General features: G+C 36.4%; 1 protein-coding gene and 1 pseudogene across 5 annotated transcripts in view; one reads left to right on the forward strand and one right to left on the reverse strand.

Moving 5' to 3' along the window:
- Window positions 1–21376, forward strand: part of ANKS1B (ankyrin repeat and sterile alpha motif domain containing 1B) — a 1156804-nt gene that overhangs the window by 371092 nt on the left and 764336 nt on the right. The gene's annotated exons all lie outside the window — the stretch shown is intronic.
- Window positions 6655–7153, reverse strand: LOC132499013 (large ribosomal subunit protein mL40-like; annotated as a pseudogene).

A 21376-nucleotide genomic window follows, 5' to 3' on the forward strand; every position in this document is an offset into this window, starting at 1 on the left:
TGTGTGGGATCATACAGTTAAAGGAATGATCTCGGAATGCTTAGCTAGGTTGTGGCAATGCTAGTTTGTTAAATTGAACATCCTTAGTTTTGTATTTTCTAAAACCACCTGATACATGACACTATTGATAGACTTTCTCATTTTCTAAAAAATATATTTTGCATATTTCAGTATTTATTTATTTACTTATTTTGGCCGCGTTGGGTCTTCGTTGCTGAGTGTGGGCTTTCTCTAGTTGTGGTGAGCGGGGGCTACTCTTCCTTGTGGTGCATGGGCTTCTCATTGCAGTGGCTTCTCTTGTTGCAAATCATGGGCTCCAGGCGTGCGGACTTCAGTAGTTGTGGCACTCGGGATTGGTAGTTGTGGCTCACAGGCTCTAGAGCGCAGGCTCAGTAGTTGTGGCACATGGGCTTAGTTGCTCCATGGCATGTGGGATCTTCCTGGACCAGGACTCGAACCCGTGTCCCCTGCATAAGAATCCCCTGGGTTCTTAACCACTGCGCCACCAGGGAAGTCCCTATTTCAGTATTTAAAATGAGATATTCATCTCATTAATTTTTACTTTTTGCTAGGAAAAGAATATAAAATACACCAGCAATTATACTATTTATCACATAATTTGCTGATGATACCAGAGCAGATGCTCATTAGAGGTCTTCAGCATAGTCATACCTATTGCAATAGGGAACAAACTTGTTAAGGTCCTTCTAACTGTATGTCCTGTGCTGTGCTGGCAACTGTAACACAACAGTTTGGGACCTCTTAACTTAAAATATTTCCAACAGGGCCTCCCTGGTGGCGCAAGTGGTTGAGAGTCCGCCTGCCGATGCAGGGGATACGGGTTCGTGCCCCGGTCTGGGAGGATCCCATATGCCGCGGAGCGGCTGGGCCCGTGAGCCATGGCCGCTGAGCCTGCGCGTCCGGAGCCTGCGCGTCTGGAGCCTGTGCTCCGCAACGGGGGAGGCCACAACAGTGAGAGGCCCGCATACCGCAAAAAAAAAAAAAAAAAAAAAAATTTCCAACAAAGCCAAATATTGTCAAGAATCAAGTTTCAGCTTATGAAGTCCTTCCATTTGGATCTCATGGGGTTGTTGTCTCATTTAATTCTCGTATGACCATATGAGTTATGTATTAACGTCTATTTCACAGTTGAGTAAATCTGAGGCTAATTGTTATTATGTGACTTCCCCAAGTGGTAGAGCTCTTATTTGAGCCCTAGTCTGCACCAAAATCTATATGCTCTTTCAGGAATAACATATTGCTTTACCTTGTTTGGATTGAGTTTTAAAGCTTGTTTAAAATTACCAGACTTTATGCAAAAGATTAGAATTTGAATCCCGACTCTTCTATTTATTAACTATGTAACATTAAGCCAGTTCTCTTAACCTCAGCTTTATCTGTAGTAATCATAGCTAACTTCATCGTTCGTTGTGTGCCACTTGTTCTAAGCACTTCACAGTTATTGATTCATTTAATCTTTATAACAACCCTATGAGGCAGATAAATGCCCCTATTTTACACATGGGGAAAATGAGATTCAGAGAGTTTAAGTAACTTGCCCAAAGTCACAGACTACTCAGGGACAGAGCATGGACTTTAGCATCAAAGCCTGTGTGCTGTGCTGCCTCTCTGTGAAGACAGAGATGAATAACACTCATCATGCAGCCTGGTTGTTAGCATAAATGGTGATGTGTATATAAGCATTTTGTAAACCAGAAAGGACTAAGGAAAGGTTAGTCATTATGAATAAGAACGCTTTTCTTTAATTGTGGGGAAATGTCAGGGTAGGCAGTTTCTTTATAATAATTTTCTATGGAATTTAAATGCTATTGTCACATCCTAATCCTACTGATAAATTTCTTGAAATATTCTTTGAAGCAAGATGTGCATTTTGCCTCATTTAACAAATGAAACTAAGTATAAATGTTGTCTCCTACTAGTTTAGCAATTCGTGTTTTATAATTACTTCCTGATTGCTTTAATTGCTTTAACTAAGGATCATTTGTTGAAGTCAATTAGTGTTTTCTTTTATTAATATGCTAGTATTTGCATGAGAAGAATTCTTTATTTGCTATAGTGTGGTATTTATTGCAGAGAACATCTGTTCCTTTTTGATGCCTAACCATTTCATTAATGAGATGATTTTAGGTATTCTTCATAAATTATCTTATTGGGTGTCTGAATTTCAAACATTTTTCAATAAGACACTAAAATTCTAAATTGCACAATTCTGGGTTCAGTTATCTATATTTGGTCTCTGACAACCAAGGTTAATATTTTCTTTGATGACTGTAATGCCACTTCACTTGATGAGGACTTTCATAGTCTACCTCCTTTTTCTTCTTCACCATCATCTTCATTTTCCTCTTTTTTTTTTTTCTTATCTTCTTCCTATCCCCCTCCATGTCTTCTTCTGTGGTTCAACCTTTTGATAGGCTGTATTACAAAATCTCCTCTCTAATTTCTGGCCAAGGATAAAAAGAAAAATAAAATCCTTTTCACTTTTTTTCCATTTCTAATCTTTCTTCAGATGTTAGGTCAGATACCTTCTTCGAGTTTTGGGGTAAATAACAGAATGAAATTCCCTCACCACCCAGTAGTGAATTAATGGTCAGGCTCCTTCCATTTGGTGCTTTGTCATGACAGGACCATTCACTTCGAAGTGTTAATACTTTAGATATCATATTCACACGTTTCTAGTTGTCATTATGTAGATTGTTTCCTTGATTTAGATCATTTACCAAGATGGTTCTAATCATACAGTTTTGTTAAAATGAACAGAGCTGAAACCTCTCAGAAAGGAAAGAAATCTTTCTCATAATAATAAAGCCACCATGATATTACTAAGAACAGAGGAGAGTCTTAAAGTATAATATTGTGCTCTCCTTATTCACACAGGTTCTTTGGAAATGTGAACCCATTTTTCCGTCCATTTGAGTGTTATTTTAAATAATTGTACACATTATTTGCTCTATTTAGGAAATGTCATCATAGATATGAGGGTCTATATTCCAGTTGTGTGGGGGAGCAAGACTCACTGGCTTTGACTAGGACTGCATTGTGCCTCTTTCTCCCTGACAGCCACCATCACATTTGTGCCACCCTTTAGATCTTGGCCTTGAATGGTGAAGCCGAGAAGTATTCTTCACCCTTGAGAATGGAAAGAACAATGTTAAAAGGGACCAACGTAGCAATTCTAAATGTTTTGGGGTAGGGCACTTCTATTCCCTTAAGAATTTTCCACACTGTGGGAAAAATAATTACTCCTAGAAGCTACTTGTTGTTGGATTGATGAATAATTTTAAACGTTGTGCTGGCGTATGAAAGGAAGGTTCACCAAAAACAGATTTTGTTTATAAGAATGGCTTATTATTTTAACCAACACAGAGTGTATGAAAATAACACTTGTTATGTGTCTGAAAACTGTAGTCATGGTTACTTTGACCATAAGAATATATTTTCTCTCCTCTTTATCCTGGAAAGAAATCAGAACATCTGTTTCTGAGATTTTAGGACAATAAATGGCATTAGTTTTTGTTCTAATTCAAGTATAAAGTATTTATATCAAGTGAGATAATTTCTTCAGCAAAGATATATCTAAAAGGAATTTTAATAATTCTCTTTGATTCCTCTGGGACTAGTTCTGCAAAGTCATTGGAACAATAACTAGCCATCAGATAATAAGATCAGAATTACAGGTTTTATGGGTTTGATTACTGTTTATATCCATATATATAAATTATTTAACCAGCTTTTAAATACATATTGGGTACACGGCACAGTACCAGTGCTATGGAAGATACAAAATAAAAGAGAAGAAAAAATTATAATTGACCTGAAAGGCCTTGAACTCTAAGGAAATACAAGATATTTCTAGAGTAGAACATTGAATTTACAATAATTTGTTCAGTTTGTATGTTAAGTGCAAAGACAATTCAAAGTAAGAAAATAAACATTTAGAGTCAGGGTGATCTCAAAAAAATCAGAGATTTTAAATCTATTTTGTTCAGAATATTGTTTCTCTGATTTCCACAAAAATACATGTTCATTGAAGAAAATTTGAAAAAGAAATTGCCTATAAAGACCCTGAAATAAACATTGTTTGCTTCAGTGAATTCAGCTAACACATTCTCTTTGACCTGTAGCTATTTTCTACCTGGAACAGTCTTCCCAACCCTCTTCATCTGGCTAATTCTTGCTCATCCTTCAGGGCTTTATTTTATTTTATTTTATTTTTTATTTTATTTTTATTTTTTTTTTTGCGGTATGCGGGCCTCTCACTGCTGTGGCCTCTCCCGTTGCAGAGCACAGGCTCCGGACGCGCAGGCTCGGCGGCCATGGCTCACGGGCCCAGCCGCTCCGCGGCACGTGGGATCCTCCCGGACCAGGGCACGAACCCATGTCCCCTGCATCGGCAGGCGGACTCTCAACCACCGCGCCACCAGGGAAGCCCAGGGCTTTATTTTAAATGGTACTTGCCATCAAAAAAGTTTTCACACCTGCTACATTAGGTCCTCTGCTGATATGCTCCTATTTAATCTCTGGGCTTCCTCTACATTCATGTAATATTTATGATTCTGGACTCTGTGGATCCTGGGAGTACAGTGACAAACATGATAAACAGGATCTCTCCCATCATGGAGTTGGCAATTGTAATGGAGACAGATAAGAAACGAACAAAAAATGAATATATACATGCAGTTTTGTTGTAATTACGTATAAATGTATATTCCTTACTAGACCACCAACTCCATAAGGTGAAGACCATGCCTGTTTTGTTTAGAGAAGTTATATAGTAAATAAATGTGTATGTGTGTTTTAAATGAATGAACATTGAAGGCATGAACAAATAAGTTAACCTTTTTGTGCATTTTCTCATATTAACTCGTGTACATAAATGTATGGTCAGGCCACCCACGGTGGCTGTTCTCTTGTTCTCTGTACATCCCCTGCTCGACCAATCCCTGCCTCACCTACACCCTACTCGCATGACTGACCTTTCTACATGCTTGCCCCAGGCCCCAACTAATGATTATTCTAGCTTTAGATCAGAACTCTCCACTCTGCTTAAAGGGGCATGCCCCTCTGCTGGTTTCCCTGGTAACTGATGAGCCAACCTGAAGTCAATTCCCCCATAACTTGTAACCTCCCCATGCCCCTGTGAGTGAAGACTGCCGTCATGTCCTGCCAGCCATGTGCCACACACAGTGGGGTGTTGCTCCAGGACCTTGCTTCAGACATGTAAGCTCCCCATCCATTAAACCCTTATGTCTCTGTTGCCAACTCTGGACTCTTTCTTCGGTCTTGAAGCTGGGCAAGTACAGGCCTTCCAGGCCTGCATGGTTAGCCCAATAATAAAATACAATTTTCGTATATACTCAAAATTGGAATCTTTGTATGAATACATAGTATACCTTTTCCATTTAACATTATGTCCTATGTGATTAAATGTTTTAATGGTTGTATAATATTTAACTATAAGAATGTACTAGAATGATTTTTAATCATCACCTATTGAGATTCTTATTTTCACTCTTTTCCTGACTCAGAACTACACATTCATTTAGATTGTTGCCAGTAGTTTACTGTTATGAATTATGTTCTGATGAATACCTTTATGCATAAATCCTGTATCTTTGATTATACTTACTTGGAAATATTGAATCACTGGACAGAGGTTATTATCTTTTTAAGGTTTTATATAGATTGCCAAATTGTATTCCAGAAAGGTAAGTTATAATTTATTAAGGGACAATTTAGATAATTTCATTAGGTTTTTTCTTTTGTTGGCTTTTTTTAATCCAATAGCATTTCAGTGAAGAGACTATGTAATGTAGGCTTGGATTGTTTTATTTTTCTTCCCTCCTACTCAACACTTTCCAGCAGCGTTTCAACTTCTCCTATCTTTTGAGGTTAGCCATCTGATTAAAATGATCTTTTAATATTCAAAATATTAATTTTGTTGTAAGATTTTTTCTTTGTTTTTTTAAATTAATTTTTATTGGAATTTCATTAGGTTTTGAAACTAGCAATGGATATGACCTAATCAAAAGGAGGCTGGCAGGTGCAAGGGCACTGAACGAGAAGTATCAACAATTAATTGTATCAACTAGAGATGCTTGTTTTATATTGTGGAGTGAAGAGGGATAGGCTTGGAACTGTTGGGACAGGTGAATGCTAGATGAGAGAATTTCAGTTTTTTTAAATAGATGTTTGGAAGCCACTGTAAGATTTTGAGAAGGAGAGGGATAAAACTGTTTCTGAAGGTAAACATGTCTTTACTCAGATTAGTAACTTGGTGACTTTAAGCAATTGAATTTACTACTTAAATTTCAACTGTGTTTCACTCACTTTCCAAAGGGCTTAGGGAATCCAGATACCTTTCTGTTCTCTGTCGCATACCACTACAACTGTGGGAGATTTGTGGGAGGCTATTTCAAGTCTTCTCTACTCAGATACTTCTCTGAACCATTTTTAACCCACTGCATGGGCACACCATGTTGGACATAGCATTCCTCCCTCTCCCTCCCCTCCCTTCCTCCCTCCTCCCCTCCCTTCCTCCCTCCCTCCCTTCCTTCCTTCCTTCCACTTATATTTATTAACAACATGCATGATTCTATGAAAAGCAGGCTTGAAACCTGGTCATTCCGACTCTCAAGAGCAGTGTGTTCTGAGGACAGCTGCCTGTAGCTCTCTCTTGAACTCCACTGGTGTGTACACCTTGATGATGTTGTGGTACTGGCCTTCTGGCACCATGTGATCTGGCCCTTCCCTCTCAAAGGGGAATAGACTGGGGTCCCATTTGATGGCATCCGCATGTAGCTCCCTGGGACATCCCTCTCCATCTTATGCTCTCACTGCTTATACAGGGAATACTTCTTCAGAAGCTGAGCTCTCATCTCATCTCTTCCAAGAGGAGTTCCACCTGAGGCTACTGTTTCGTTTTATCCAAGAACTCACAGGGGTAATAAAATCCTCAAAGGGAATTAACTCCTGGCTAGGCTTTCCTCTTTTTCAAATGTTCCTTTGCTGCTTGGTCTTTTTAAAGATTTAACTACCTCTCTCACAGAGGTTCTGCTCTCATGGGAACAAGTTCCCAGAAGGTCAACAATGAAGCTTTCTGGTAGGTGTCTCTAATCTATGTCTGCCAAATTCCCAAAGTGGCCATGGCCTTTAGGCTGCTTCCAGGCACACACCCCTTTGCAGTCAGGGCCCATGTGCCCCACACAGAGATCCAGACATAGCATTTCTTTAAAGAGAGTTTAGAATGTCTCTTGTTTGTGCCAGGGAAAGTGAGGAATAAATTTCACTGACTAGAGATTCCCCTAATCTTATTGGGAAATGGAAGGTATCATAATTGAGGGAGAATGGAAACATTCATTGGTTTAATATTTCCAAAATATTGTCTCTGTTACATTATTATTAGATGTGGCATTTAAGAAAGTTTATCATGGCACTAAACTCAAGGTGAGCTGAGCATGAAGAGAGCCTGGAAGCAGGTCATATACTCTGTGCTTACCTCCAGGAAGCCATTTAATTAGAGTATGATATGCTGCCCTGTAAGAAAGTTCTAGAAAATCCAATATAACTTGTAATATCTCTGGGAAAAATCCTCAGAGTATAATTTTTTTTTTTACTGAGAGTGTACCTGAAGTATTATCTTTATGTATAAAAGATTAATTTTTTTCTCTAAACACAGATTTCTGGCAGCACTCTATTAATCATCATAAACTTTCTCCCAGAGTGCAAAAATCCTTTTAGAAAGAGGGGAGAAAATGAATATTTTTCCTCTGTAGAATGTAAATGAATTTTTGGTGTAAGTCATGTGGATCTATATCGAATAACCAGGCAGTTTATTAATTCTCAGGGTTTTTTAGCTCAAAGCATTTTTATGTGCATTGTAGTTTGTCTTGAAGACTCAGTAGTGGTGTTGTACTGTTCCTTTTTCTATTTCCAGAGCTGAAACTTCAGATACTTGTTCTTTTCTATTAACTTTGCATTGTTTCATTATATTTACCCTTAATATTTCAAGATTTTCTTCACAATAGAAAGGATAGGCAATACATTATAATATCTAACCCAGTGTGACTTGTACACTTACGCTGAAGATCTGTTTAGTTCTCATCACTCCCTCTCCTCCTTTGGTGCCTATAACACATTAATCTTTTGGTTCTTTACTGCTTGACTGGATGACTTCTCTTTATCTTTTCAGTCCCTGAATGTTGATATTCACCACAATTGTATACCATGGATTCAACTATTTTCTACCTAAATATTTTTCCTAAGCTACAGGTACATTTAAAACTACTTATTGTATCAGCATCTTGGTCTGAATGCATCAGAAATGCCTCATGTTGCAACATATCCAAATGTGAAAGTTCTTATATTTTCCTCTAAATTGCCTTGAAGCATCGTCATCCACCCTTAAGAAGCTGGAACATTTAGCATTTTCTGTGATCTGCTCTTTTCATTGCCATTGCACTAATTTAGGACTCATTTTCTCTTTACTGAGGTCACAAATAAATTTAGAAAAGATCTTATTATAATACACAAGTTTGATTCACTAAAATAAAAAAATAAAGACTGAACACTATATAAAAGGTTAGAGATGACATATTATACATCTTAATGAACAATGATGAGCATTGTAAAATTATTCCATTTGTAATCACTTGATCATTAGAAACTTCTTAGACTTTCTATTTTCCTCAGTTTCAGTGTCATGGCTGTACATTGATTTGCTTTTTCGTAGATATATTCATACTGAGAGGTCTTTTTCAGTATGTGCTCCTGTGTCAGATTCTGATGTTATGACATGTGATTATTGACTTCTACCACCTCAGTGTCAATGTGATCCTCGTGAAATGTCTTACAGTATATTGGAAGCATACTCTATGTATGTACCAGCAAACTCTCTTCTTATAATACAAAAGGTAGTAAGATCTCATGCAATAGCTTCTTCACCTGCTCTGCTTTTGTTTTATCTCCTTTTTGTATTACTAGGTAAAATATCTAGGTAGAAAAATCTAGATATCCTTTTTGTATTGCTGTCCCTTGCTCCCACTTTTTCTAATTATTCTCATCAGTAAAAACTTAGAGTACAATCAACATCCTTTTAGTAGCAAAAAGGATATATATAATACATTTTAATACAATGGAGTTTTACATAAAAGGATTTGAATTTGGGAATGCATTACTGTATTCCATAGGGCTTTGTGTTGTTAACCCAATTTTCATATGCTTATGCTCATGACATTATAAAATTAAGGTGCTGGTACCCTTTTCTGGATAAATTGTTAAATGCCTAATTCCTCCCTCTATTCTTTCTGTTTCCTTCCTTTTCTGCCTGGCTTTTTAAATTGTTACTTCTGGCAGCTGCATAATTTCCAAAATGAACACTGTTGTGAAAAAAGAAAAGAGCCTCTGGGTTCTTTAAGAGCAGAAGGATGCACTTCATTTTAGTTTCTTCAGAGAAGGGGATCTCAAGAGGTCAGTGCAAACATTGGCAGGTACATTTTAAATAGTCATATACGTATGAGGGAGCAGATGTGCGCCAGTGTTGCCCTGAAGAAAAGGTATTAGTGATGTATACCTGTATCTGTGTCTGTACTTTGTTTCCTCAACTAAAGTTAAAATACCTGGGACCCCACAATATTTTTGTTGTCTATCCTACCACATGGGGATATAGTATTGTGAAAGGAGATTGATAAATATTTGTTGATCCATGATCTAACCCTGCCTGGGTGTGTTATACAATGCCACATACCCTGAAGAAACAACTTGGCATTAACTGGGAAAAAAAGCCCATTATTTATTTGTTGCTTATCTATGATTTACATAATTTTCCAATTTTACTTCACAGTCATTTATTCATTAATGAATAAATGGAGTAATTCTAATGGGGATAAAACAGGACTGATCATAAAATAGTGTTAATAATTTATTGGAAATCTAAAGAAGCTAGGTATAATGTGTTTCAAATCAGTACCATTCATTAACTTTTAGCCACTGTATTATGTAAGCACCTAGCCCACTGAGAATATTAAATGTTTATAATTAATTATAGTAATTCCCCTTTCCCATTCTATTCTCAAGATCTACTTTGAGAAAAGAAATGGCAGTTTATATACTTCCATTTATATTTGTTGTGTTTCTTTAGGTTTTTCATTACTTAACTCAGATACCAAGAATCAGTTGTTTTGTTTCCTTCTTACAATAAAACAAAAACAAAAACAAAAAAACCTCTTACATTTTGGTTTCAGTGATCAACTTTGGTGTTCCCAGAGTAATGTATTGTATATATAACAAAAAAATTAATGGTATAATCTTCTGGGAGTATACCTATATGTGCTGTGTCTCTTCCTCCATCTTTAAGTCTTAGAGCACTTGGTTCCTGACAAAGCACTATATTTGGTAGTGGTACAAGAAGCATTTCTCATTTCTGGAACTAGATGCGTTCCTGCAAAGCCTTATGTAAAAGTATATGTTAAATATAATAAAGGGGGCTAAATATTTCAGGAAAATGTGGAGTGAAATATTTTGTGAAATACAGCCATCTTCACTTTTTTGAAAATAAATATCAAACATTAATTTTGGTGCCTGACACTTCATTTCTTGTTGTTGTGTTGACATGTAATTTATTTATAATGAAATTCATCTATTATAGTTATACAATTTGTTGAGTTTTGACAAGTGTATACCGTATTGAAACTACCACCACAATCAGGATATAGATTTCCATTATCTGAAAAAGTTCCCTTATGTACATTTGCAGTCAGTCCCGTCCATACTCAGGCCCCAAGCATTCTTTGATCTGTTTGCTTACTCTATAGTTATGCATTTTCTAGATGTTCATATTAATACAGTCAAGTAGTATGCATTCTCTTGTGTCTTGGCTTTATTCACTCAGCATAATGTTTTTGAAATTCATTTGTGTATCAGTTGTTTGTTCTTTTTATTGCTGAGTAGCATTGCTTTTTATGGATATAGCAAAATTTGTTTTTGTGTGGACATAAGTTTTCAACTCCTTAGGTAAATACCAAGGAGCATGATTGCTGGATTATGTGGTAAGGATATATTTAATTTTATAAGAAACCATCCAGTTGTTTTCCAAAGTATCTGTACCATTTTGCATTCCCACCGGCAACGAATGAGAATTCCTGTTGTTTCACATTCTCCCCAGCATTTGATGTCATCAGTCTTCTGGATTTTGGCCATTCTAGTAGGTGTGTAGTCTCATTTTTAATTTTAATAAAGTCAGCTTATCAATTCTTTTTTTCATGGATTATGCCTTTGGTGTTGTTTCTAAACAGTCACCACCAAACCTAAGGTCATCTAGATTCTCTCCTATGTTATCTTCGAGGAGTTTTATAGTTTTGCACTTTATATTTAAGTCTGTGATCTTTTTTTTTTTTTTGATGTGGACCATTTTTAAAGTCGTTATTGAATTTGTTACAATATTGCTTCTGTTTTATTTTTTTGGTTTTTTGGCCATGAGGCATGTGGGATCTTAGCTCCCTGACCAGGGATGGAAGCTGCACCCCTTGCATTGGAAGGCGAAGTCTTAACCACTGGACCGCCAGGGAAGTCCCATGTGATGTATTTTGAGTTAATTTTTGTGACTAGTGTAAAGTCTGTGTCTAGATTCTTTTTTTGTTGTTCATTTGTTTTAGCACCATTTGTGAAGAGACTATCTTTGACCCATTATATTGCCTTTGCTCCTTTGTCACCAGTTCTTTCACCAATACCATCCTATCTTGATTACTGTAGATTTATAATAATAATTCTTAATTGCTAATGTAAGTGGTATTGTGTTTTTAATTTCAAACTCCACTGTTCATTGCTGGTATGTTAGGAAAGCAATTAATTTTTGTATATTAACTTTGTATCTTGCAAGCTTGCTGTAACCACTTAGTTCCAGGAATTTTTGGTTGATTCTTTTGGACTTTCTACATAGGCAGTCATGTCATCTGCAAATAAAGACAATTTTAATTCTTCCTTCCCAATCTATATACTTTTCATTTCCTTTTCTCTCCCAGTGGCATTAGGAAGGATTCCAGTACAATGAAAAGTGGGGTATGAGGGTTATTCTTGTCTTGTTCCTTATCATAGTGGGAAATCTTTGAGTTTTTCAGCATTAAGTGTTTTAGCTATAGGTTTTTTGTAGTTTTTTTTAAATCGATTTGAGGAAGTTTCTCTCTATTCCTAGTTTACTGAGAGTTTTTATCATGAGTGGTTGTGAATTTTGTTAAATACTTTCCTGCATCTATTCACACGATCATGTGATTTTTCTTCTTTAGTCTGTTAGTGTGATGGATTACATTAATTGATTTTCGAATGTTGAACCAACCTTGTGTACCTGGAATAAATCCCACTTGGTTGTAGTATATAATTCCTTTTCATATTGTTGCATTTGATTTTCTAATATTTTGTTGAGGATTTTTGCATCTATGTTCATGAGACTATTGGTCTTAGTTTCTTTCTTTTGCAATATTTTTGTCTGGTTTTGATGTTAGGGCAATGCTGGCCTCAATGAACGAATTAGACATATTCCCTCTGCTTCTGTCTTCTGAAAGAGATTGTAGAAAATTGGTATAACTTCTTCCTTAAATGTTTGGTGGAATTTACCAATGAACACATCGGGGCCTAGTGCTTTCTCTTTTGGCAGACTATTAATAATTAATTCAATTTCTTAATAGATAGAAGGCTATTCAGGAAATTTGTGGCATGGACTCTAAAGAGACTAGGAGCGTCTGTTGGAGCCCAGAAGTGGGGGGAATGATAAACCTGAGTGTTCCTCTTTAGTTTCTTCAATTGCAGGGAAGGCAGTGGTTTCTGACTCAGGAAAACAATCTCAGCAACATGTGGAACAATATTGAGCTGCTAATGATGATACAGGAAGTGGGTACCTAAGTGTTGGTTCAAGAAAAGAACATGGAACTGCTTTATATCAGGTAGATTTACTAGCAAACATCTCCTCTGGAAAGTTACTGAAGTGGATGTGGTTGGCCTGTGTCAAGAAGGAAAGTTTCTTTTGGTTGGGGAGAGAAGTGGCAACTTAAAAAACAAACATTACTCACCAAGGCTTTTGTTCAGAAAGCTAACAATGAAAATCAGTGTACTTACCAAATCTTGTTATTGGGGAAGATAGTTCAAATGAAGGTAGCTTTTATATGTTGCTTCGTACAAACAATGGATTTTTTTGTATTACAAACCTTCAGCTTGTAAAAATTCAACAAGCGATTGAAAAGGTAGACTTCCTTATGGCAAAAAAGTTACAAGGACAAATCAAGTCCAGTTTTATTTCTACTGAAAATGATCATACCCTTGGTTGTCTCAGTCTTGTGGCTGGTGATTTAGCAAGCAAAATCCCTGTGATAACTGGGGGAAGTGGTAATTGTGCATTCTCAAAATGGGCACCAGATTCTTCTAGTAAAGGGATGACCTAAGTTAAGAGTGTTATTGATGCAGAGATTATTGAAGGTGCAAAGAAGTTCCAGCTGATAGACAATCTACTTTTTGGTTTTGATACCAATAATGTGCTGAGCTTATGGGATATTTACATCCTAACTCCCATATGGAACTGGCCCTCCCTTCACATAGCAGAGTTTCTTCTCACCACAGAAGCAGATAAGCCTTCATCAGTCATGTGGCAAGGGGTTACAAATCTCACATTAGTAGCTCTGACAACAACTACTGCTAATAAGATGAGAAACGTCATGGTCTATTCATTACCTATGATGGAAATACTGTATTCTTTGGAAGTATCTAGTGTTTCTTCTTTGGTCCAAACAGGAATTAGCACAGATACCATATACCTTCTGAAAGGAATTTGCAAAAATGATCCAAAACTATCTGAAGACTCAGTCTCTGTTTTAGTACTCAGATGTCTTACAGAAGCTTTACCAGAAAACAGACTGAGTTGGTTACTTCACAAACACAGATTTGCTGAAGCTGAGAGCTTTGCCATTCAGTTTGGACTAGATGTTGAGCTTGTTTACAAAGTAAAATCAAATGACATATTAGAGAAACTAGCTTTGAGTTCTCTGGACACCAGTGACCAGGCCAAATGGCAAAAACTTGTAGATGAAGCTAAGGAAAATCTGCATAAAATCCAGGATGATAAATTTGTGGTGAATTACTGCTTGGAGGTCAACGGATAACCTATGAAACTACCCAGGAAATGCTAATTATGCCAAAACCAGACTTTTGAAGAAAGAAGATAAAACTGTTCCTGTCTATTCTGATGGCTTAAAAGAGGTACTGAGGGCTCATGCAAAGTTGACTACTCTTTATGGAGCATTTGGACCAGAAAAATTAAGTGGTAACTCTTGGATTGAATTTATAAATAATGAAGATGACCTTAAGGATATTTTTTTACAGTGAAGGGAGGGGAACCTTGTTTGTGCACAGTACATTTGGCTGAGACATTGGGCAAACTTTGAAAGCAGATTTGATGTGAAAATGCTTGAGAACTTGCTCAACTCAATTTCTACACCAGTCTCTTTGCAAAAGCTTTGTCCATGGCTTAAAAATGATGTGATCCCATTTGTGAAAAGGACTGTACCTGAAGGACAAAAAATTCTTGCAAAATGGTTGGAACAAGCAGCCAGGAACCTTGAACTAACTGATAAGGCAGAGTGGCCAGAAAATGGGCTTCAACTGGCAGAGGTATTTTTACAGCAGAAAAACCATATGAGTTAGGATTGGTGTCCTTTTGGTGTTGGAGTTCCTTGGATTATCAAAACACAGAGGAAGTATGTCAGTTAAGGACTTTGTTAAATAACCTTCAAGAGTTAATCACACTGCATAGGAAATACAACTGCAATTTGGCCCTCTCTGATTCTGAGAAGGAGGATACAACCACCATTGTATTCGGAATGTTTGATAAAGTGCTGGCCCCCGAGCTTATTCCTTCCATCTTCGAGAAGTTTATAAGAGTTTACATGAGGGAACGTGACTTGCAGGAGGAGGAACTGCTCCTTCTGTACATAGAGGATTTATTGACGAGATGTAGCTCAAAGTTCACCTCATTCTTTGATACAACATGGGAAGCAAAAGCTATGGCAGTAATAGGATGTTTATCTGACACAGATGTAAGTAAATAGTGATCATATAGATTTTCCTTTTGAGCATTGCATCCTTAAAACTTTTTTTTCTGGTCACAAAAGCAACATATATTTGTTAGGGAGAATTTGTGTAATATGAAAAAAGAATAAAAAGAACCGCCCCCCCAAAAAAAAGTCTATTCAGGTTGCCTATTTCTTCTTATGTGAGTTTTGGCCACTTGTGTCTTTTAAAGAATTGGTCCCTTTCATCAAGGTTACCAAATTTGTGGGCATAAAGTTGTTCATAGTATTTCTTATTTATCCTTTTAAAGTCCATGGTATTTGTAGTGATGTACCCTTTTTCATATCTGATGTTAGTAGGTTTTGTCTTTTTTTTTTCTTAGTTAACCTGGCCAGGGGCTTATCAGTTTTATTGATTCTTTTTCCCAAAGAACAAGATTTTGATTTTATTGATTTTCTTTACTGGTTTTCTGTTTTAAATTTCATTGATTTTGCTCTGTTTTTAAAAAAATATCATTTGGAATTCTACCTTATGGTCTGGTGTTTTATTTTATTTACTTATTTATTAAAAAATTTTTATTTATTTATTTGGTTGTGCTGCATCTTAGTTGTGGCAGGCAGGCTCCTTAGTTGCAGGTCTTGGGCTCCTTAGTTGCGGCATGCAGGCTCCTTAGTTGTGACATGCAAACTCTTAGTCGCAGCATGCATGTGAGATCTAGTTCCCTGACCAGTGATTGAACCCGGGCCCCCTGCATTGGGAGTGCAGAGTCTTATCCACTGCACCACCAGGGAAGTCCCTGATTTGCTCTAATTTTTATTATTTCTTTTCTTCTGCTTACTTTGGATTTAACTTGCTCTTCTTTTTCTAGTTTCCCAAGATGGAAGCTTAGATGATTGACTTTAGATCTTTCTTCTTTTCTAATCTATGTATTCAAAGGTATAAATTTCCCTCTACCCACTGCTTTCCCTGGATCCCACGAATTTTGATAAATTTTATTTTCATTTTCATTTAGTTCAGAATATTTTTAATGTCTCTTGAGATTTCTCTTTTGACCTGTGTGTTGTTTAGAAGAGTGTTATTTAATCTCCACGTATAATATTTGGGAATTCTCTTTCTGTTATTGATATCTTGTTTAATTTTATTGTGATCTGAGAGCAGATATTGTATGATTTCTATTCTTTTAAGTTTATTAAAGTGTGTTTTATGGCCCAGAATATGGTCTATTTTTGTGAGTGTCCATGTGATATTGAGAAGAATGTGTATTCTGCTGTTGTTGGATGAATAGATCTATAGATCTGGTATACCGAGTTGATTTATGTTGTTGAGTTCAACTATGTCCTTACTGATTTTCTGCCTGCTGGATCTGCCCATGTCTGATAGAGGGTGTTGACATCTCCAACTAAAATAATGTATTCATCTATTTCTCCCTGCAGTTCTATCAGTTTCTGCCTCCTGTATTTTGACACTCTATTGTTAGGTGCATACACAATAAAGATGATTATGTCTTCTTGGAGAATTGACCCCTTTATCATCATGTAATGCTCTTCTTTATCCTTGATAACCTTCCTCACTCTGAGGAGGTTTTCCTTTGATTTTATTTCCCCAGTGAAATAATAAACATGGCTATTAATTGAGAATGATATGAGAAATGGTATGCTGGAGGAGAAAACTGAAAGTCTGAAAGAGTCATATTGGAGACTGGAAAATACATTTTTCTCCAAACAATGTTAGGCTGCTTTGTTTGGTTTTAGGCAGAGAGTTACATTTAGCCAGGATTGGGATTTTTCAGGTAAGTACAATAAAGAGAAAAAAGAGGTTGATTATGATGAGTGAATGTCACTATAAGTTATAAATTCTAAATTATTCCTGGCCATAGAAAAATATATAAAGTTTCATTTTATGAGGCTAACATAATGCTGGTACTTAATCCCAACTAAGATAACACCAAAGTAAGAATTTTAAAAAAATTAACTCTCTCATGTTTATGTATATCTAGGTATAATATTACAAGAGAATATAGCAGTTTAATCACAAGATGATACCCATGACCTAGTAGAATCTATTCTAGGACTGGAAGGATGGTTAAACATCAGGAAATCAATAATATCTTTCATTGCATCAATAAATTAGGGAACAAAAAGCTATATTAGTATATCAGTAGATACTGAAAATCTATTTGTGGACTAAATAGATTTTCAGGATATATTATGATTTTCTAAGACTCCACTCTTATGGGAATTTTAACAAGTAGCCTTGATTTGGATAGCATCATGTTCTATCTATTTAAGGCAACATACTTGCTCTTTTAAAAGTTTTACCTGATCAATCTCCTTATCCATAAAATAGAAATTATAAAATAAATGGAGATATTATGCTTAAATTATTTTGTGATTTAAATGATATAACACATTCAAAATGCTTTGTAAGAATTAAAATGTGACATATATGTTTAATTATTGAAATAATTATTTGTCTTATTAAAGCTCCATATGCACCTATAGTTGCTGTTACTGCAGATATGGGAATTATGTATAAAAATAATTGAATATATCTACAGTTTTCTTGGATTTTTAGGCTTACCACCTGAATTTTACCGATTTAATGTTGCCTCATAATTATATTACAGTATGAAAATTTATATTTATTGTTCCCCCAGCCTGAAGTAGTTTCCCCGTTGAATAAGCCCACAAGTACCTTGAATGCAGCACTTCAAATTTTATACATTTTGGTTAAAAGTGAAATTTCCAAATATTAGAGACTATAACTGTTGAATTTAACTTAATAATACATTAGAATTATAAAATTGATTTGAATTATAAAATTTCATGGCTTATATTTGAATAACCAGGTTTACAGAGCACGCATTAGATTGCCTGGCATAAGGTCAATCCCATGTTATTTCAGAAAACTTCAGGAAAATGTAGTGTGGGAGATGGAACACTTATTTGGAAACTTAAACTTTTATATAATAATTAACATTTATTTTCAACTTTTAGAAAAATTTTATTTACATTTTTTATCCTTGTTTAATTTCCATTCAAGATTCTTTTAATCCAATTGCTTAAAATTTTTATGATTGCTTATTAATATTGAAAATATAATACTTGATTCCTAAACATTGGAATATAATTAACAGTAAGGGGCCTTCATCTTACAGATGGAGAAACTGAGATTCAGAGAAATTAAGCTCCCAGGGTCATAGATCTAGTTAATGGCAAATTTAGTACTATAACCTAGTTTTCCTGATTGTCATCCCATCTCATTCTTATTTATCTTACACCAAATTCTTCTCAAATATCTCATGGACTGGGTGCCACATACATATATTTTATACATGTTTGGATTTTATTTGATTGTTTATTTGGGGGTAGTCCAGAGAACTAGGTAAAATGCTTTAAAAATTCAGTCTTGGGCCTCCCTGGTGGCGCAGTGGTTGAGAGTCCGCCTGCCGATGCAGGGGATACGGGTTCGTGCCCCGGTCTGGGAGGATCCCATATGCCGCGGAGCGGCTGGGCCCGTGAGCCATGGCCGCTGGGCCTGCGCATCCGGAGCCTGTGCTCCGCAATGGGAGAGGCCACAACAGTGAGAGGCCCGCATACCGCAAAAAGAAAAAAAAAAAAAAAAAAATTCAGTCTTCATAGGCTATTAGACTAGCTCCTAAACACACCATTTATGTGTTTGTCTTTATTTATTTATTTATTTATTATTATTGTTTTTTTGGTACGTGGGCCTCTCACTGTTGTGGCCTCTCCCGTTGCGGAGCACAGGCTCCGGACGCGCAGGCTCAGCGGCCATGGCTCACGGGCCCAGGCGCTCTGCGGCGTGTGGGATCTTCCCAGACTGGGGCACGAACCCGTATCCCCTGCATCGGCAGGCGGACTCTCAACCACTGCGCCACCAGGGAAGCCCTGTGTTTGTCTTTAGAATGTTCTATTCCCTTCTTTTTGTTTCAGGTCAACCAAGTCTTATTTATATAGAGAACACCTGTACATAATAATAACCTGGCTACAGGAAGCCCTTAGGGCAACTCTATAATTATTGAAATAATCAAGTCCCTTTGAGAAAAATCATTTTCTGAATGATGCTATTCTCCAAAGTGTTGGATTAAACTACCTCAATTGGGAGAGATCTCAGATTTCAGAAAGTCCTTTAAATGTAGAAGAATACAAAGATAGGAAACGTGTTTGTGTAGTGTATTTGGATGCTTCTGGGTTTCCTCATCACAGCATAGTTAAAATAAACATTTGAGAATTAGAAATAATACCACTCTATGCAGACTGAATACTTGTCAGACACTACCTTCTCTTATTGTGATTCTAAGAACACTTAATCATTATATATAAATATAAATATAGAACAGAGTTGTTTTGACCAAAATTTAAATAATATAGGTGGCACCAGTTACTGAGTCTCGAAAGTCCTTTTTAAGGGTTGTGGAGAAAGTAAGATGTGGTTAGGCTAGTTTTTATAAACATATTGTACTAACTCATATTGTTTTCAAAAAGACATTTAGATATTTGAGCTTTTAAAAACTGGAATAATTCGCAATTACATTATAATATCTCAATAATATAAAAGTCTGTATAATGCACAGAAGAGCTGTACATGGTACTTTTAATAAGAAAAGTAAATCTTTTAAATATCTCTTATAAGTTTAGTTTGAAATGCCTTATGGGGTTTGCTTTTAAGGAAGGCCTCAGCAACTTTAAAAAATAAATTTGAGAACTACTTGGAAAGATGCCTACAAGCTCTGTTTTATCTGCTTTGGGAAATATGAATTTTTCCATGTTGTCTTAGATTTATTTGCTTAGCATAAGCAGAACAGAATTTATATATATTGTTAAACCTATCTTAAAAATTGATCATAAAAGTACATGCCTTAAACGTATTTTTAAAAAGTACATGCATGTACTTTTTTAAGGCATACTAATATCCAGTTTTCTTATTATTGAAAACTTCAAACATATTATAGAAGTAGAGAGAATAGTATGATGAAGTTCTTTGTACCATTCACCCAGCTTCATCAGTGATCAACATTTTACCAATCTTGTTTCATTTATCCTCCCTCTTTTTTTTTTTTTTCTGGAGTATTATAAAGCAAACCCCAGACAACAGTCTTAACAATAAGCAATATTGTTGCTTCTTAGATATGAATCTTTACACAAACTGGTGAGTGAAAGATGTTCAGAAGGTGTAAAATAGAGTGGGAGCAGAGGGGTCACACTTACTCCGGCTCCTTGGTAAACAATGGCAGAAGTAATATGCAAGGCTTAAGGATCCTTACTCTTCACTCCTTGCCAGAGCAACCGAACAATGTTTGGTTGTGTCATGTGCACTTGTGCCCTTGTGGGGAATGATGATGGTAAGGTCCGTATGAGATGCTGAGCAACACACCCTGCAACCTTGTTGCTGGATGGGGTTCCCTGAGAAAATGACTCCTAACTGACTAGGGTATAGGAGGCTTGTAGGTAGTGCTGTTGAGATCAACACCTGTGGAACAGAAGTGAAATGGAAGAAGCAGGACTGGACAGAGAGAGAAGTTGAGCTGGAAAGTAGTCTCAACAGAGGCCTTAGCCAACCCTATGGTAAATTCTGATCAGGACGGCAGACCTTCGGATCAGTAACTGGGACAGTCCAGGGGCAGGTCACCATGGAATGGGGGTGGATATTGGGTGAGGAGGTTGTCTTCAGCCAAGGCAATCCCTATTTATTGTTGATTACAACAAACATCTTTCCATAAGCAGCACTCCCAGCAGCCTGGGGAATAAATCCTTCCTCCCTGAAGTGGAATCTGGGCAGCGTATCAGAGTATCCACTGCACATATTTTTAGCAGGAAAATCTGTTTGTACATTTTAGGTTTTTCCTAGGTAGGAAAGTTATTAAGTGCTTTTATGTGCTAAGTATTTTACATACCTTATTTTAAAAAATGGTTTATATTGGAATATAGTTGATTAACAATGTTGTGTTAGTTTCAGGTGTACAGCAAAGTGATGCAGTTATACAATTTACACACATTATTTTTAATCTTCGCATCAGCTCTGTAAAATAGCTATTTTTATGATAAGGAACCTGAGAGGGTAGGTGGCCTGTCCAAGTTTACACAGCTGGTATGCATGGAAGAACTGGCATTCTAACCAAATTCTCTCTGACCCCCCAGCTCTTACCACCATGCAGCATAGCCTCCCACTCTACTACAGTACTGTGTCAGCACACCTGTAATTAAAGCCCTCAGCACATGCACTATTCCTTTACTTTTTGTTTTTATCTACCAGTTAGATTAGCAATGTATGTTTTTAAAATTTAAAG

This window comes from Mesoplodon densirostris, chromosome 11, assembly GCF_025265405.1.
Source record: "Mesoplodon densirostris isolate mMesDen1 chromosome 11, mMesDen1 primary haplotype, whole genome shotgun sequence".
Lineage (NCBI taxonomy): Eukaryota > Metazoa > Chordata > Mammalia > Artiodactyla > Ziphiidae > Mesoplodon > Mesoplodon densirostris.